The following is a 16,865-nucleotide window of genomic DNA, read 5'->3' on the forward strand; positions in this document are numbered from 1 at the left end:
ACCAAACCACACTCATCCTGATTAAAAAAAATAAAATAAAACTCCTTTCTCTCGAAGCTGGATTTATCCCTCTCTAAACTACCACGCCAAGCTCATCAATCCACCACTACACACACACAAACCTCATGAGTGTGTGTGCCTACCACGTGGGCCCCAGAGTGAGGAGAACTTTCTGGGACTGGTGGCAGAGGCTCCCCCTCAGGGGAGACAACGAGCGGTGCGGATAGGCCTAGCTCTTTCGGCTGCTGAACCAGTGTAGTAGTAGTCTCCCTTCCCTGGAGCAGACAGAACAACAGAAGAGTGCTTGCTGTCCACACTGCAGTTGTTCAGCCATACAAGTTTGCTGTAATATTTTAACAAGGTCCACTTTTTTATTTTTCTTCTCTCTGCTCGCACTTCTCAAAAAAAAATGAAATCCCGTTCAACATTTAAGAGGATATTTTACCCAAATTACAAAATGACATATTGGTATGACAGGAATGCCTGCTTTAGTTCAGTTTCCCTGGCACCGTCTCCAAATGCTTACGTTTGAGCATTTGTGGCACAAATCCCATTCAAGTCATGGTACCGATATTAGCATTTTCGTGCATCATGTTCAAATCATCTATAAATGACAGATTCAGAATCAATGAGATACTTTCGGATGATTTGGACAAGATGCACAAAAAAATGCTAAATATCAGTACCATGATGAATGGGATTTGTGCCACAAACGCTAAAACATTTGCATTTGGAAATAGTGCCAGGGACATAGGGTAAGTAAACCAGCGAATAATTTTGTAATTTGTGTGAACTATTCCTTTAATAAAATGCAGATTGCCTTAGCCTAGTTATCCAGCTGAAATCACACGCTCTCAGCTACGTCAGTCAGCACACCACATGGAGTGTGCATTATAGGTCTTCACTGGTCCCCAAAATTTGACCTTCGGTAAACAAATCCAAAAGAGCATTCAGGTCGCGCTGAACGTTGGACGAAAAGTTCAAAAAGGGCCGTTACAGCCCGTAGAAACATGTCAAACTAAATATGGAATCAATCTTTAGGATGTTTAACATAAAAGTTCATTAATGTTCCAACCGGACAATTCCTTTGTCTGTACAAATGAAGTGGAACGTAGCTACCTTTCACGTGAGCGCGCCAGACAGAGGCTGTGGCACTCTGCCAGACCACTCACTCAAAGAGCTCTTATGAGCCCCTCCTTTAGAGTAGAATCCTCAAAACAGGTTCTAAATACTGTTGACATCTAGTGGAAGCCTTGGGAAGTGAAACATAACTAATATCCCACGACATCTTCAATGGGGGCTGAGTTGAAAAACTACAAACCTCAGATTTCCCGCTTCCTGGTTGGATTTTTTTTCAGTTTTTTTCCTGCCATATGGGTTCTAGTATACTCACAGACATCATTCAAACAGTTTTAGAAACTTCAGTGTTTTCTATCCACATTTACTGATTATATGCATATTCTAGCTTTTACGGCTGAGTTGCAAGTGGCTTAATTTGGGCATGTTTTTCATCCAAGCTACCCAAAACTGCCCCCTACCCCAAAGAAGTTAACCAGAACTGATAAAGCCGGAGAGGAGGTCCGCTCTAGCAGGCATGGAGGAGCCGTACTTTGAGCGAGTGACACAGGGAGGAGGCAGCAAGAGAGAGCAACCAACCAACCAAGACTCACGTTACTGTAGATTAATAGCTGCCATAGCTGGGTTATTTATCATCAAATATGATTGTAGTACCAGTCTTGACTGCTAGTTAAGCTATCTAATGTTAGCTAGCTAGACTGAGGCTGCAGTGCAAGCGCTTTCTAATCCTACATATAACTCTTCATAATACTAGGTAGCACCCTACCTGTTGGTTATTTTAGTTCCGTCATTTTAATTCAATTTTACATTGACTAAGTATCTATTTTTTTGCCACACACAGAGCAAGGCTCTGACTGTATCCTATTGCCGCTTTGATGACTCACGATTGGCCAACAACAAGCTACACTCTCGTGAAAAGCAAGAGCAGCAGCATAAATTATGCAATTTCTCTCTCTCTCTACAGCAGCGTTTGGGTCTGTACAGGCCCTTTCCGGTTAAGTCAGTGAAAATGTACACATATCCGAGACAATCATATCAGATCCAACCCAGACCCGTGATATTAATTAAAATTCTGGATCGGGTCTCGGGTACAGGTGGAGCCGTGAAAACATCGGTGTGCATCCCATCCATGTTATAACAGCTTCAGTAAACTAACTGTTATCAGTGTAGTGGGGGAGGCTGGGTTTGTCTTTTCCTAAGCATCAATTCCGGGGAAATATCACTCATTATGAACAGAGATGTTTTGCTATACAGACAATGGCATTCTGGTTAGACCACAATTCAAGTAACGTTCTCTACAAAAGACACATTTGTACCACAAGTCAAGAAACACAAGAAGGACAAAGACAGTGTGGCTACAAACCAGAAGCAGGGAAGACATTTGACTGCGTGGAAGTTTCACTACACTATATTTCTGATGAATGATTGGCCAACAAATACATTAACCACTAGTAGTCTTCTCATAAAACACTGGCAGCCCACTGGTGTGTGGGTAAGTCTCAATGGAAAAGCACCACTAGACTTCTGCTAGAGCTAGACTACTGCTCTCCCTACAGAGACAAGCATGATGGAATAAACGTCCCACGCAAATATTTTATAAGGAAAAATACAAAAAGCACTTAAATAGTTCATTTCAAGTTGACATAAGAACACAGTGAAAAACTGGGGCTACAATGAAAGCCTAATTAATTACCAGGCTTACGTTGGATAAAGCTTTCAAACTCTAGGTGGCATTCTGCAGTCTCCCTATAGTCTTTTCAGTCTCCTGAGGGGGATCAGTTTTGTAGTTCCCTTTTCACAACTGTCTTGGTGTGCTTGGACCATGTTAGTTTGTTGGTGATGTGGACACCAAGGAACTTGAAGCTCTCAACCTGCTCCACTGCAGCCCCGTCAATGAGAATGGGGGCGTGCTCGGTCCTCTTTTTCCTGTAGTCCGCAATCATCTCCTTTGTCTTGAGCACGTTGAGGGAGAGGTGTTGTCCTGGCACCACACAGCCAGATCTCTGACCTCCTCCCTATAGGCTGTCACGTCGTTGATCAGGCCTGCCACTGTTGTGTCATCGGCAAATTTAATGATGGTGTTGGAGTCGTGCCTGGCCGTGCAGTCATGAGTGAACAGGGAGTACAGGAGGGGACTGAGCACGCACCTCTGAGGGGCGCCTGTGTTGAGGATCAGCGTGGCAGATGGGTTGTTACCTACCCTTACGACCTGGGAGCTGCCCGTCAGGAAGTCCAGGATCCAGTTGCAGAGGGAGGCGTTTAGTCCCAAGGTCCTTAGCTTATTGACGAGCTTTGAGGGCACTATGGTATTGAACGCTGAGCTGTAGTCAATGAATAGCACTCTCACATAGGTGTTCCTTTTGTCCAGGTGGGAAAGGGCAGTGTGGAGTGCAATATAGATTGCATCATCTGTGGATCTGTTAGGGCGGTATACAAATTGGAGTGTGTCTAGGGTTTCTGGGAAAATGCTGATGATGTGAGCCATGACCAGCCTTTCAAAGCACTCCATGGCTCCAGATGTGAGTGCTACAGGTCAGTAGTGATTTAGGCAGGTTACCTTAGTGATCTTGGGCACAGGCACTATAGTGGTCTGCTTAAAACATGTTGGTATTACAGACTCGGACAGGTGTTTGGAGCATGCTAGATAGCTAATTAGCACAGGTGGTCGCATCTTGTCTTCCGTAAACAGGCACTGTAACATGGAGATATGGCCAAGGGGGAACACTAGTCCTAACAAGGTGTGTATCAATTTAAAACATTTAAATTATTATTGTTATTGACTCTTGTGTAATGTAATGGAACTGAGAGTCATGATCAAGGGCTGTTGGATACTGTCTCCACCATTGGCTAAAACAATGGCAATTTCTGAAGTTACTGACCACTGTAAAATGCGTTTTAAAACATCAGTAATACGATTTGAAGTGTCCTCATTCCAATTACAGGGACTCAAAAGAATCCTGTATTGTTATTTTTCGTCACTACCTCCCCGAGTCGGGAGTGGATCATTTGCATGCCTACTGCCTTCCTTGGATGTGGTAGCCGTTTCTCAGGCAGCCTCTCCGGAATCGAACACTGATTCCCAGCTAGCCCTGGTCACCATGGTAGGCACAGAAACTACCATCAAAAGTTGATAGAGCAGACATTCGAATGACACGCCAGTGCTGAGAAGGATTACCAAAAGCGGGTGCGCATGTCCCCGAAGGTCAGCACTTAGCACTAGAACTGCCACAGTTGCAAGTAACAATGGAGTGATCAGTGGAACCATAACTGATTTAAATGAGCCATTCACGGATTCGCTGTACCGACCATGTGTACTTAGACTTGCATGGATTCATCTTTTTTTGTGAAAAGAATATGTCAGGATCAACCAGGTAGAGCATGAGGGAACAGTTTCTAAAAGAGGCACAGTTGATGAGGGCCCTTCCAGGATGGATCACGTATGCCAATTGGTCAGGAGTGAGACTGATAGACCATCCTCTCGGTGTGTCCTAATACAGAGAGTGAGAACCAGGAATGGAAGTACTACAGCCAGACCCCAATATCTGTCTGCACTATCACTACAGCCAGGTAAAATAACTAGACCCTCCCCAGACGGCAGAGACAGACCCAGAGGACGCTGAAACAATGTTCACCTGCTGAGAGTGAGAATCCAGGCGTGAGAGAATGAATACATAAAATTTCCCCCCCGAACCACTTAAAATGATAAAAATTGCAACAGAATACAAATAGGTCTAATGCAAATAAGTGTTACTTCATGAACAATACGTTTAAAAAGGTCATTATAGAAGTTTATTAACGGGCTAAGTCCACTGGAGTGACACCATCTTCATGTCACACTAACATGCTGACCACACCGCTCACGTCGCGTGCATGTTGCAAAAATAAATTTAGAAATCTGTGTTATTCAATTATTATACCCACACTGCTCAGGCGCGCGTCAATGAGCATCTGCGTTGCCACGGGCTAAAATAGAAGTCCTTTCTATTTCTGGCGCAGATCGCGCTGCAAGTCCTGCCTCTCCCATCTCCTCATTGGTTTATAGAAGCAGGTACCCACGTGCCATCTCATTGGTTATACCCACGTGGCTGATTGAAAGACGAACTGTGTTGCTGCTCAGTGTAGTAATGCTATGAAAGTTTACATGCCAATCACCATGTTAGTTCAAAGATGAAAAAGCCTGGAAGGAGAGATGACTAGAAACGATTCGGTTGACCGTTTTATGTGTGGATTAATTGTCAGGAGTAGAGGACCTTGTGCATTTCAGGTAAAATAACAACTCAATGTTTATATCTCAGGACAAATTAGCTAGCAACAGCAGGCTAGCTAAATAGGACAAATTAGCTAGCAAGTGCATGCTAACTAGCTAAATTGCCATAAAGGTTTAATGCTTTTCGACCTGTCCCCAAATTAATGTCATTGGTTCAGAGTTTGTTTTGATATTTTAACCTGAGTGTCATGATTGCGTTTGGTGTAGGTGGACAAAATAAATGTATGGACGATGGCGCACGCACACAGCCGGTTTGGGTTCCGTGTAAAGCTCTCACTGTTGGAAATCTCAGACTGTTGGTCCCATTTGGGCCTTGTTAACAGTAAGCCTAACATTTCACCACAACATGTTTTCATTGCTTTTTATACTTTAATTATACAAATTATTTCCATATATAAATTCAAAAGGCATCACATCAAAGGACTAAGAAACAGACCCCTTTTATGGCAGAGAAGTGCAATATTTTCAGAAATATTTCTGATGTAGAGCTTACAGATTTGTTCAAGACATGTGCTCCAGCCATTCCTTATTACAGAATCCTGCCCAGCACAATGGTGCCCAAATGCTGGTTCGTTGTTTAATCACTGAATTGTGTCACACTAAGTGGACATTGATTAAATATTGGCCCTAAAAGCAATCAGAACTATTTGGAAATATCATGAATAGACTGGGGGACTATTCTTTTATGAAATACATTTCTGTTACAAATAAAAGAGTAGGTGAAGGGAATATTATTCATTTTTGTCATTAATTTAATTTACTTAAGTTCAAAGTTTCACTACCTTACCTGGGAACAGTCACACCATTGAACAATTGCGTTTTCTTACAATGAACCAACCGTGACAAACACTGCATGAATTGACTCATGATTCAAGTTTTTTTTTTAAATAAATTAAATTAAAAGCTTTTAGTATTTGTATAACAATTTTGCCATTATGGATTAAAATGGGTGTCTAGTCAACTACCCATATCAAGTTGATTTCAACTTTTAAAGAAGGAATTGTCTCCCGACCTCGAATTTCATGAGGTTTTCTTGAAAGTGAAAAATGACAGGTGCTTAGATCAAACGATATGGACGAATCAGAGTTAGCAAATCTCAGGCCATATTACCTTAGCAATCGAGATAGTGATGCATTGACAGCATACTGGCATACTCATTATGCAGATTCGGTTGCAAAACGTTTCGTCAATCGTTTACATTACTAAGCAAACGAGAGTTTCTATTGAACAAATTCAAGTAGGTCCCTCCCCATTTCGTTCCGTTTACTGTTTGCCTTCGTTGGGTTTCTTACACCGTAAACGTTTTCTGATGCAAGACGTAATGAATCCACCTCTAACTCAGTGCCATCAATATCAGTCAACGGTGGATTTATCGGTCAGATCAAATCATAAAAACATTGAGTAGGCTTTAAATACAAACGGGCACCTCTGTCGATACTTACTCACACTACATAGCCTGCGGCAATGTCCGACTCAATGATTTACAGTCGATGCAAATGACTTAGCCAGTTAAAACAAATGCAAAATATCTCCGATATCGATGTTAACAATTTAGCTAAAAATAATCAAAAATAAGCCATCGATTTGATGTCATGATTGACCGGTCACGCGATAACGAAAGTACACCCCCATTGAATTCGGTTCTGTGGCCCACTTCAAAAGGTATTGTATCGAATTTTGTTCACAAATAACACATCTACAAACGTTTGCTTCTTTAGATTACTATAAATATAGACAGCTAAACTTAAATCTTACCTGTTTAATGTCTGCTGTTATAGTTACCCCAAATAATACAATAAAAAAAAATCAGTGTCAGAGGGCTAAGTCAGATCCGTAATAAACTTTATCCGCTCTTCTTAGGACGGACGCTGTCTGCAGTTTGGTCGCAAGGAAGGAAGCTCATGCGCTGTAATTATTCGATCACGTTGCGTAGACTAGACTCAAGAATGGCACTGATATAAGTGCCTAACCATTAAGCAATTACACAACCGATAACTAACGGTTTATTCTCTATAAAACCGAAATTCGGGTATAGTTGTTCCCGGCCAAAGTTGATCTCCTACCCTCTTCATTTATCGCCATCTTTACCCGCGGGGTACGCTGGGTAATCCTAGGAATCCCCACGCACTGCGCGTCCTGACGTTCATGATATTCTGGAAATGGGATGGCAGGTGGGCTCTTCCAACTTTGCACTAGCTGCAGCACTTCATAGGCCACTAGTTTCATGGTACACATAATGAGTGAAGGTGCTATTTTTTATATCAATTGAAGTACATTCATTTAATAATAGGCAAAAGGGTTAGATGTTAAACGTTGATAACAAAGTGCCCAATAGTCTACTTCATGATGTCAATTAAATTAGGCCTACTGCCCAACATAGGCTATTTAAGCAATAAGGCCTGAGGGGGTGTGATATATGGCCAATATACATACCATGGCTAAGGGCTGTTCTTAAGCACGGCACAACAGAGTGCCTGGAAACAGCCCTTAGCCGTGGTGTATTGGCCATATACCACAAACCCCTGAGGTGCCTTATTGCGATTATAAACTGGTTACCAACTTCATTTAGAGCAGTAAAAAATACATGTTTTGTCACACTCATGGTTACTCTTTTTTTTGTATGGGCATTAGCACAATATACCTGATCACAATTATAGTTTCAAGATAGCAGCAATTAGAAAAAACGAAAAAGTAGATTTTGCTGATTTATTGGTGCATTGAACCATGTCCCTTGCTGTAGTTTAAAAACTCTGTAGATAATGCTGAAACGATGGCATCATATCTGAAATTCTCCATCTTTATGCATCTTCACCATTGATCCCAAGTGGAAGACAAAACAATAATTCATAATTGTATTCACTGGATAGGCAATCCCCAAATATTTCAAGTAATATCTGAAACGTAGGCTACTGCAAGAATCTTTGTTTTTTGGACAAAATGAGCCAGAACAAAGCATTGGGAGAAAAGAGGCTACCCAATTCTGATATTTTTTCCACTGATTGGTGTTTTGACCAATCACATCAGCCCTTTTCACACCAGATATTTTTCAGATCTGATCTGGTTGGTCAAAAGACCAATTAGTGAAAATAAGATCAGAATTGGGCTGCCATTGTAAACGCAGTGAGGGTCCTCTGGGCTCCTGATGTGTTACACATAGAGGCTGAGCAGCAGGTGGCAGTCTCTGATCCTAGTTGACACATTTGTGGCTCCATGAGCAAAGATGAGCACTCCTCAGAACAGAAAACCAGTTCAGCTAACTTCATCAATGATTGCTCATTCCAGGCGCCCTGCCATTTTTAAACTGAATCAATTATTACACAGCGGTTGGCAATGGTATAGGCTATATTTGGACAAATAAAAAGTGTTTTAAAATGTTTATTTTACTAGGCAAGTCAGTTAAGAAGAAATTCTTATTTTCAATGACAGCCTATGAACAGTGGGTTAACTGCCTTGTTCGGGGGCAGAACGACAGATTTGTACCTTGTCAGCTCAGGGATTCGGTCTTGCAACCATTCATTTACTAGTCCAACGCTCTAACCACTAGGCTACCTGCCGCAGAATGATTAACCACTTTAGGATTATATACGATTAAAGTAGGTAAATTATATAAGGCACTTATGGTTGTCTCAGAAGTCATTGTTTAGAATCCCTAGTTCTACATTTCAAACAATGTTGTCAACAGCACCTTGCCATACCCTCTAGTAAGACAATTAATTAACCTGCATTCATCTTTCAACAGCACAAAACAATGCTCCTGGAGTTGCATATCTCTCTATATTCTAATGTGCTGGTTGTTGTTTGGTTTCACCAGGTGAGGAGGCCCTTTCCTGTCAGGCCCAGCAGGAGGTTGCATACTAATGCTCTACCTGCCTGTTAGAAGTGCAGACAGCTGACCTGAGAACAGAAGGTAGAGAACACGTGTCACGCCATAGGTATCAGAGTCCACTGGCCCAGCACTTCAGCAAGCCTCACACCATGACGGGGAGCAGGCTGGTGAGTGAGTCATTTGCATTTTAGGTGGAGGAGCTAGAAAATGTTTGAATGAATTAAAAACAATGAGTCATCCTGAATAATTTCCCCCAGCACATGAGAAAACCAGCAAACCAGATCGTTGTGATCAGTGTGTCTCCTCATCAAACAAAATCCTCTCAAATCTGCACAGGTAGGTGGGTGGTTGGGGGGGGGGGGGGGGGGGGGGTGGCAGCAGAGAGAAGCGGATTACTGTAGTTGAGATATTGTTTATTTAGGAATAATTAAGAGTCGCATGAAAAGGTAAGTGCTTTCAAAATACAATATGCAATTTCATGGTAGAACATGCCCAAAAACCTTTCACAAAGCTCTGTAGGCGTATTACTGAAAACATAAACTGCAAGGTCAAAACAAACTTTTGGTAACACGGCAGCCTGTAATTAATGGCAGTTTGGTATATCCGTTTTTTTGTGTTAAAAACAGCAGAGGAAACCATTGTACCATCACCCAGGCTTTGTTTTTACCGGTGGTGGAAAAAGTACAGTTGTCATACTTGAGTAAAAGTAAAGATACCTTCATAAAAAATTACTTAAGTAAAAGTGAAAGTCAGCCAGTAAAATAATACTTGAGTAAAAGTCTAAGCATTCAAAATGTAACAAGTACTTTTGAGTGTCAGCGAAAATGTATCTTTAGTGGTGAAGTAAAAGTAGTACTTTAAAGTATTTTTACGTAAGTACTTTAAACCACAGATTTTTACTACAACAACCTTTTAGATACATTGAGGATGTAACCATATTACGTGTAAATACACTAAGCTGCTAAAATGGGAAGTTATGTTTTTAAAATATTTTTCTTTATGTTTAAAAGAGAATACAATTATAATCAAACTAGACCAAACCTAAACTAGAATCCATTCCACCATAGGCAATTATGGTTATTTGTGTTAACTAGAAAGGAAGGGTTATATTAGTGTGCCACAGAAAATAATAAACATATTTTGATTCTAATGTTCTCATATGAAGAGGCAGCATGAACCTTGAGAGAGTCACCGTTTCCCCTTTTCACACCAGCAGGTTCAGCCCCCGGCTATGTTTGTTTTCCTTGGTTGGAAAACACTCTGGCTTGCTGGAAAACCCATTCGTGGCACAGCGGGAAAATCTGCTCCTCTTCCGCTGTAGTGTAGTGTGACAGAGCTTCATGTCACTAATGTGGGTAAGGCAGAGTGACAGAGCCTGCCAGATCCTTTCCCCTGTTGTCTTCTGATGGAGTGGCATTATGGTTTACAAAACCCACATGCCTGTTCCGCTCAAGTGGTGGCAAGGCCACTAAACAACTATTTACAATTCTCAACATTTGAAGTGTTACAAATTGTTATTCACCGACATAAACAATGACTGATTGGCTATATAGCTTGTTGAATGGAGGTTTCAGAGCTCTTAGACATTACATTTCACAGAAGAGGGATTGAATGTAACCCCTGTGTCACTCCTGGACATCTCTAATAGGATTAAATTGAGACAACAGTCACATGCAGCCTTCAAATAAATGAGAAGAAATTCACTATATTATCTCTATATCTAGCATTACCAGACATAACCACAAGGGGAGGATAAGTAGCAGAAATTCCTCTCCTAATTGTCGATTAGCATGGGGGATGTCTCATAGGGATTTTTAAGGTCTATGTCCCTAGAGGAAAATGTGGGATAGCAGTACAGCAGCTGGAGCTTTCTCCGGTTATCACTCATTCTTTCATACCTCCATCCCATTCATTTTTCCCATAGGGATTTGACCCTATTACAAACACTGTGAGTATATAAGTTATTGTACATGTATACCCTTTAATCATGTGTCATTGGAAAGCTTAGATTCACACCTATCCATCAGACACATTTTCGGAATGTTCAGATGGACAGTACTTTGATTTTTGACCTCTAGGGTACATTTCAGAATTACCTGTATAAATTGCTTTAAAAAGGCAATCCTGTTACATTTTAAACTTTGTTTGACATGTGATGCTGAAAGCTCATGAAATTACCTTTCAAATTATATATAATATACAGTAACCAACTTTGAAAGCATCAACTACAACTATTGTTTAAAAATACCCCATATTCTGCCATTGACATTAGGATGTTGAAAGCTTAGCCATATGTTTTTGGATTGTGACAGAGGCACCATATTTCACACAAACAGTTAAAACAGGTTAAAAAATGGTTTTGTAGATACAGGGCCATCGCAGGATTCAAGCATTAACCACACAGAAGCCTTTTTCCAATATTGCCGACTTATTGGATGAATTTTGCATGACCATACCTGTATAAAATATAGTAGTATGCCCAATAATATAGTAAAATGTTCATAGTGATGTAGAATACACAACCAAATGAGCCAGGAGTGCCAGATATACAAAGATGTTAAATTATTCACACAAATGTGGTAAGAATGTGCACAAAAAGCTGTCCGAATCGCTGATTTCTGATTTCTGTTGTGATCCTTAATTTAAATATTTAATATTCAAACATTTACAATTTATTTACACATGTAAATAGTCATGAATTTAAGCTGATTAAAACGACATACAATGTTATCCTATTAACTGTTTTCATTATGAGAACTATAAACCTTCTACATATATTCCGTTACAATGTAGTAAATCCGATGTTGGGCCTGTTAAGGCCAATTATATTACTTTTAGTATTCTATTAACAGACCAATCTGCTATGGCCTCATCGTAAGAATAGATATTAATTTAGACTGTGTAATGGTTTCCTGCTCTCATCATAAAGATATTAGGTTAAAACGTATTGGCATTCCTATTGAATTTGACCTTGTAATGTATGCAGCAATTGTATTTTTTATGAAAACAGTTAATAGGACAACATTGATATATCATTTGAATCAGATCACATGCATGACTTTTCACATGTACATGTCCATTTTAAATGTTTGAAGATGAAATATTGCACTTAAAGATACAAAAATAATCAGAAATTGGCAATTCAGACATCTTTTTGGGCACATTCTTCCCAAAATTCTGAAAGTGATTTAACATCTTTAAATATCTGGCACTCCTGGCTCATTTGGTTGTGTATTCTACATCACTATGAAGATTTTAAGATATTAATGGGCATACTACAGTTATATTTCATACAGGTATGGTCATGCGAAATTGATCCAATAAGACCCTTGGGTTGTTTGGCGGCCATATTGGAAAAGGGCTTCTGTGTGGTTAATGCGTTAATCCTATGATGGCCCTGTATCTACAAATCATTTTTTTAAAACTGTTTTAGCTGTGTGTTTGAAATTTGGTGCCTCGGTTGCCAAATGTAACAATCCAAAAGCATACCATATTTGAATAAGCGGAACTTCTAGGAGAAATATTGGATGATCATTTACCATGGTCAAATCATATTGACAAGTTGTGGAAGTTGGGTGAGTTACAGTACCTTCAGAAAGTATTCACACCCCTTGACTTTTTCAAAAGGTTGTGTTACAGCCTAAATTTAAAATGGATTACATTTATATTTGTCACTACACACAATAACCCATATTGTCAAAGTGGAATTGTGTTTTTCGAAATTATTACAAATTAATAAAAATGCTGACATTTGACGTGACCCTTAAACGAGATGGCCGAATGAACTGAGAGTTCCGCAGCTCCGCACAAGTAATGTCCAATTCTTAATCTTACCTGCACTTCAAGTTAAACCCATTAGCTTTAGTAAAAAAAAAAAGCCATGGCGGCTACAAAAGGCGACATTACATGTGACATTGTCACCCGGACTCGAGCAATTGCCGCGGAAAAAGTCTCCAAGAAACAGCTAGCTTCAGAAAAAGCATAACCATCAACGCGGGGCAAATCTTATCCATGGAAAACTCACTGACAGACACCATGGAAACATTAGCATCTGCTAAAAAGAAAATAGGGGGCGAAGGAATAACTTTGTTCTATTAAACCTGTCCGGAAAAGAAGAGGGAAACATACCACTGATCCGCTACCTGCAAGACAAACATCCCCGAGTGGCTCCACCTGTCCACCGACAGGCCCATAGAAGTCGAGAGCTCACCGAGCACTGAGGCCCCCAGTCACCATACCTTTCCTGAGATTCACCGACAAGGAACAAGTCCTACAGGCGGCGAAAATCAACACCATACAGTGGGAAACGCAAACTCACCTTCCACCAGGACCTGTCAGCTGGAATACTTAATTGACCGAGGCATCTTCAGGGGATTCAAATACCCAAACGAGCTCAGGATTCTTCACCAAGGAGCACTGCGACACTTTAAAATTCCAGAAGAGGCTAAATGTTTTTTGAAGGACAATCCTGGCCACTGAAAAATGGACCAATGACTAAAAGCGATTACTGTTATTACCAATGGAGGTAAGACAACATATAGCCGCAGTCCAATGACCCACCCGCCCAGCTAAATGTCATTATAGTCGTCTATTTCTTATTTATTTTAGCTGAGAGGGATAGGTCCTATAGGCTAACCTCGGCCTACTAACGTTTTAGCCTACTTGTATTTTCTCTTTTATTTCAAGTGAGAAAATTATCCATTTACAGCTTTTCATCTTGTCTGTAGAACATAAGCTAATTGGTTGACAAAGTGATCAGATACTGTTAATTTATATTAGGCCTATAGACTACTTTTTTATTTGTATTTATTACATAGACCTTCACCATTGGGAGCCTGTCGATTACGACACATCTACAGACCTAACGAGAGGCTCAGTGTGTCAATTTTATGCCAATGGTTATGACCGCCTTATCCTGTTGATATTTCGTTTTAATAATAACAAATAACTTATCCTATAGATCCCTCTTAGTGATTTGCTCCCTCATGTCTGTTTTATTTAGTCCAAACGATTAAGCTTATGTCCTTTGGGGGATGTATTTGTTGGCTGGTCTATTGATTTTATTTACGCCATTTCTCACTCTCTTTTTTACTGTGGTCTGGATGGGGTGACGTTGACACTTAACTTACTGCGGGGCAGAAAGGACGAGGCCTTTTGTTCTCTCGGGAGATGTTGGGCATTGCGAAAACGGGAAAAAGAATTGTGACTGAGAGTGGGGTTAACAGATCCAACAGGATATGTCGAGTTGTTTGGGAACTCGGCTGGGGTGTTCAGAGATTGTTATTTTATGTACACCGTTTCTTTTTCTTTTATGTGATCGGAGCTGTAACTATTATCCACCTATACCCAGCTATGACTTGCACTAGAGTTCGATTACTGTGCGAAGACGTTGACTAGTACCTTAAATCTACTGACATGGAACTGCCATGGGCTCGGTCATGCAATAAAACGGGAAAAAATACTATGTGCTCTCAAAAAGGAAAAAGCAGACAAGAGACACACCTCTGTGATGCTGAACATGCTAAACTCCACAGAGCTTGGGTGGGACAGGTGTATTTCTCATCTTTCAAATCAAACAGTAGAGGCACGGTCATACTTATCCATGAGCATGTTACATTCATAATTGACAAAAACATATCTGCTCCAGGGGGGACATTTATTCTGATAACTGGGTGACTGTATGAGCAACCAATTACTATCTTAAATATACACTGCTCAAAAAAATTAAGGGAACACTAAAATAACACACCCTAGATCTGAATGAATGAAATATTCTTATTAAATACTTTTTTCTTTACATAGTTGAATGTGCTGACAACAAAATCACACAAAAATTATCAATGGAAATCAAATTTATCAACCCATGGAGGTCTGGATTTGGAGTCACACTCAAAATTAAAGTGGAAAACCACACTACAGGCTGATCCAACTTTGATGTAATGTCCTTAAAACTAGTCAAAATGAGGCTCAGTAGTGTGTGTGGCCTCCACGTGCCTGTATGACCTCCCTACAACGCCTGGGCATGCTCCTGATGAGGTGGCGGATGGTCTCCTGAGGGATCTCCTCCCAGACCTGGACTAAAGCATCCGCCAACTCCTGGACAGTCTGTGGTGCAACGTGGCGTTGGTGGATAGAGCGAGACATGATGTCCCAGATGTGCTCAATTGGATTCAGGTCTGGGGAACGGGCGGTCCAGTCCATAGCATCAATGCCTTCCTCTTGCAGGAACTGCTGACACACTCCAGCCACATGAGGTCTAGCATTGTCTTGCATTAGGAGGAACCCAGGGCCGACCGCACCAGCATAAGGTCTCACAAGGGGTCTGAGGATCTCATCTCGGTACTTAATGGCAGTCAGGCTACCTCTGGCGAGCACATGGAGGACTGTGAGGCCCCCCAAAGAAATGCCACCCACACCATGACTGACCCACCGCCAAACCGGTCATGCTGGAGGATGCTGCAGGCAGCAGAACGTTCTCCACGGTGTCTCCAGACTCTGTCACGTCTGTCACATGTGCTCAGTGTGAACCTGCTTTCATCTGTGAAGAGCACAGGGCGCCAGTGGCGAATTTGCCATCTTGGTGTTCTCTGGCAAATGCCAAACGTCCTGCATGGTGTTGGGCTGTAAGCACAACCCCCACCTGTGGATGTCGGGCCCTCATACCACCCTCATGGAGTCTGTTTCTGACCGTTTGAGCAGACACATGCATATTTGTGGCCTGCTGGAGGTAATTTTGCAGGGCTCTGGCAGTGCTCCTCCTGCTCCTCCTTGCACAAAGGCGGAGGTAGCGGTCCTGCTGCTGAGTTGTTGCCCACCTACGGCCTCCTCCACAACCTCCACAACTGTTAATTCAGTTGTGTTGTGTGTCTTGTGTATGTGTTAGTGAGTTGGAATGAACTTTGAATGAACTTTTAAAGTTCCCTTTGTCCCGGTCTAGAGGAGGAGATTCATTTTAAAAGCAATGAAATGACGTCATGTTATTGTATATAAACTGTTGCTCGTGGTAACGCGGCAGCGCGCTCCGAGAATAAATTCTGTTACCTATTATTGAAAAGACTGGTCTCCGTCTATTTTATGCAAACAAGAATCTTACAAATTCTCATAAAATAGATTAAGGGAATTCAATTAATGAAAACATATTGGAATAACTAAATTACAGTAACAACAACAGCATGTGAAATTTATTGTCAATCAGTGTTGCTTCCTAAGTGGACAGTTTGATTTCACAGAAGTGTGATTGACTTGGAGTTATATTGTGTTGTTTAAGTGTTCCCTTTATTTTTTGAGCAGTGTATATGCCCCTAACACTGATTCTTCTGCTTTCATGTCGAAAATGATAACCCTGTTCAATGAGCATTGTTTTTCCTTTGGAGTTCTGGCTGGAGATTTTAATTGTACCCTCAATTCAAGTCTGGACAAATCATCTCAAGTCCCCACCACAAACCCTAGATCAGCAAAGATGTTGAACTCTCTTACTAAAGAGATGGGACTGATAAATATCTGGAGAGCGACTAATAGCTCATCTATGGACTATACATACTTCTCCAATGTCCATTACACCTACTCTCGTATAGATTATATTTTTATTCCAAAGATTTTCTTACATTTCCTACAATCGGACCCATAGCTCTTTCAGAGAACGCCTTTGTCCACCTCTGCTTTGACCTCTGTAAACACATCCCAAGGTCAAAGTGC

The 16,865-nt window shown here is 41.0% G+C and overlaps 2 protein-coding genes across 11 annotated transcripts in view; one reads left to right on the forward strand and one right to left on the reverse strand.

Moving 5' to 3' along the window:
* Nucleotides 1-7,467, reverse strand: part of tjap1 (tight junction associated protein 1 (peripheral)) — a 78,534-nt gene extending 71,067 nt beyond the window's left edge. For all 7 annotated transcript variants that reach the window (XM_036983179.2, XM_090237890.1, XM_036983163.2 and 4 more), the window contains exon 1: nt 7,100-7,467. The gene's annotated coding sequence lies outside the window, so the exon portion shown is untranslated. The remainder of the gene's footprint in view (nt 1-7,099) is intronic.
* A 1,763-nt stretch (nt 7,468-9,230) lies between these two features.
* The window catches only part of dlk2 (delta like non-canonical Notch ligand 2), a 65,783-nt gene continuing 58,148 nt past the window's right edge, over nt 9,231-16,865 (forward strand). For all 4 annotated transcript variants that reach the window (XM_090237956.1, XM_090237963.1, XM_036983187.2 and 1 more), the window contains exons 1-2: nt 9,231-9,337; nt 9,428-9,506. The gene's annotated coding sequence lies outside the window, so the exon portion shown is untranslated. The remainder of the gene's footprint in view (nt 9,338-9,427; nt 9,507-16,865) is intronic.

The sequence above is a fragment of the Oncorhynchus mykiss genome, chromosome 1 (genome assembly GCF_057628025.1).
Source record: "Oncorhynchus mykiss isolate SJ-2025 chromosome 1, ASM5762802v1, whole genome shotgun sequence".
Lineage (NCBI taxonomy): Eukaryota > Metazoa > Chordata > Actinopteri > Salmoniformes > Salmonidae > Oncorhynchus > Oncorhynchus mykiss.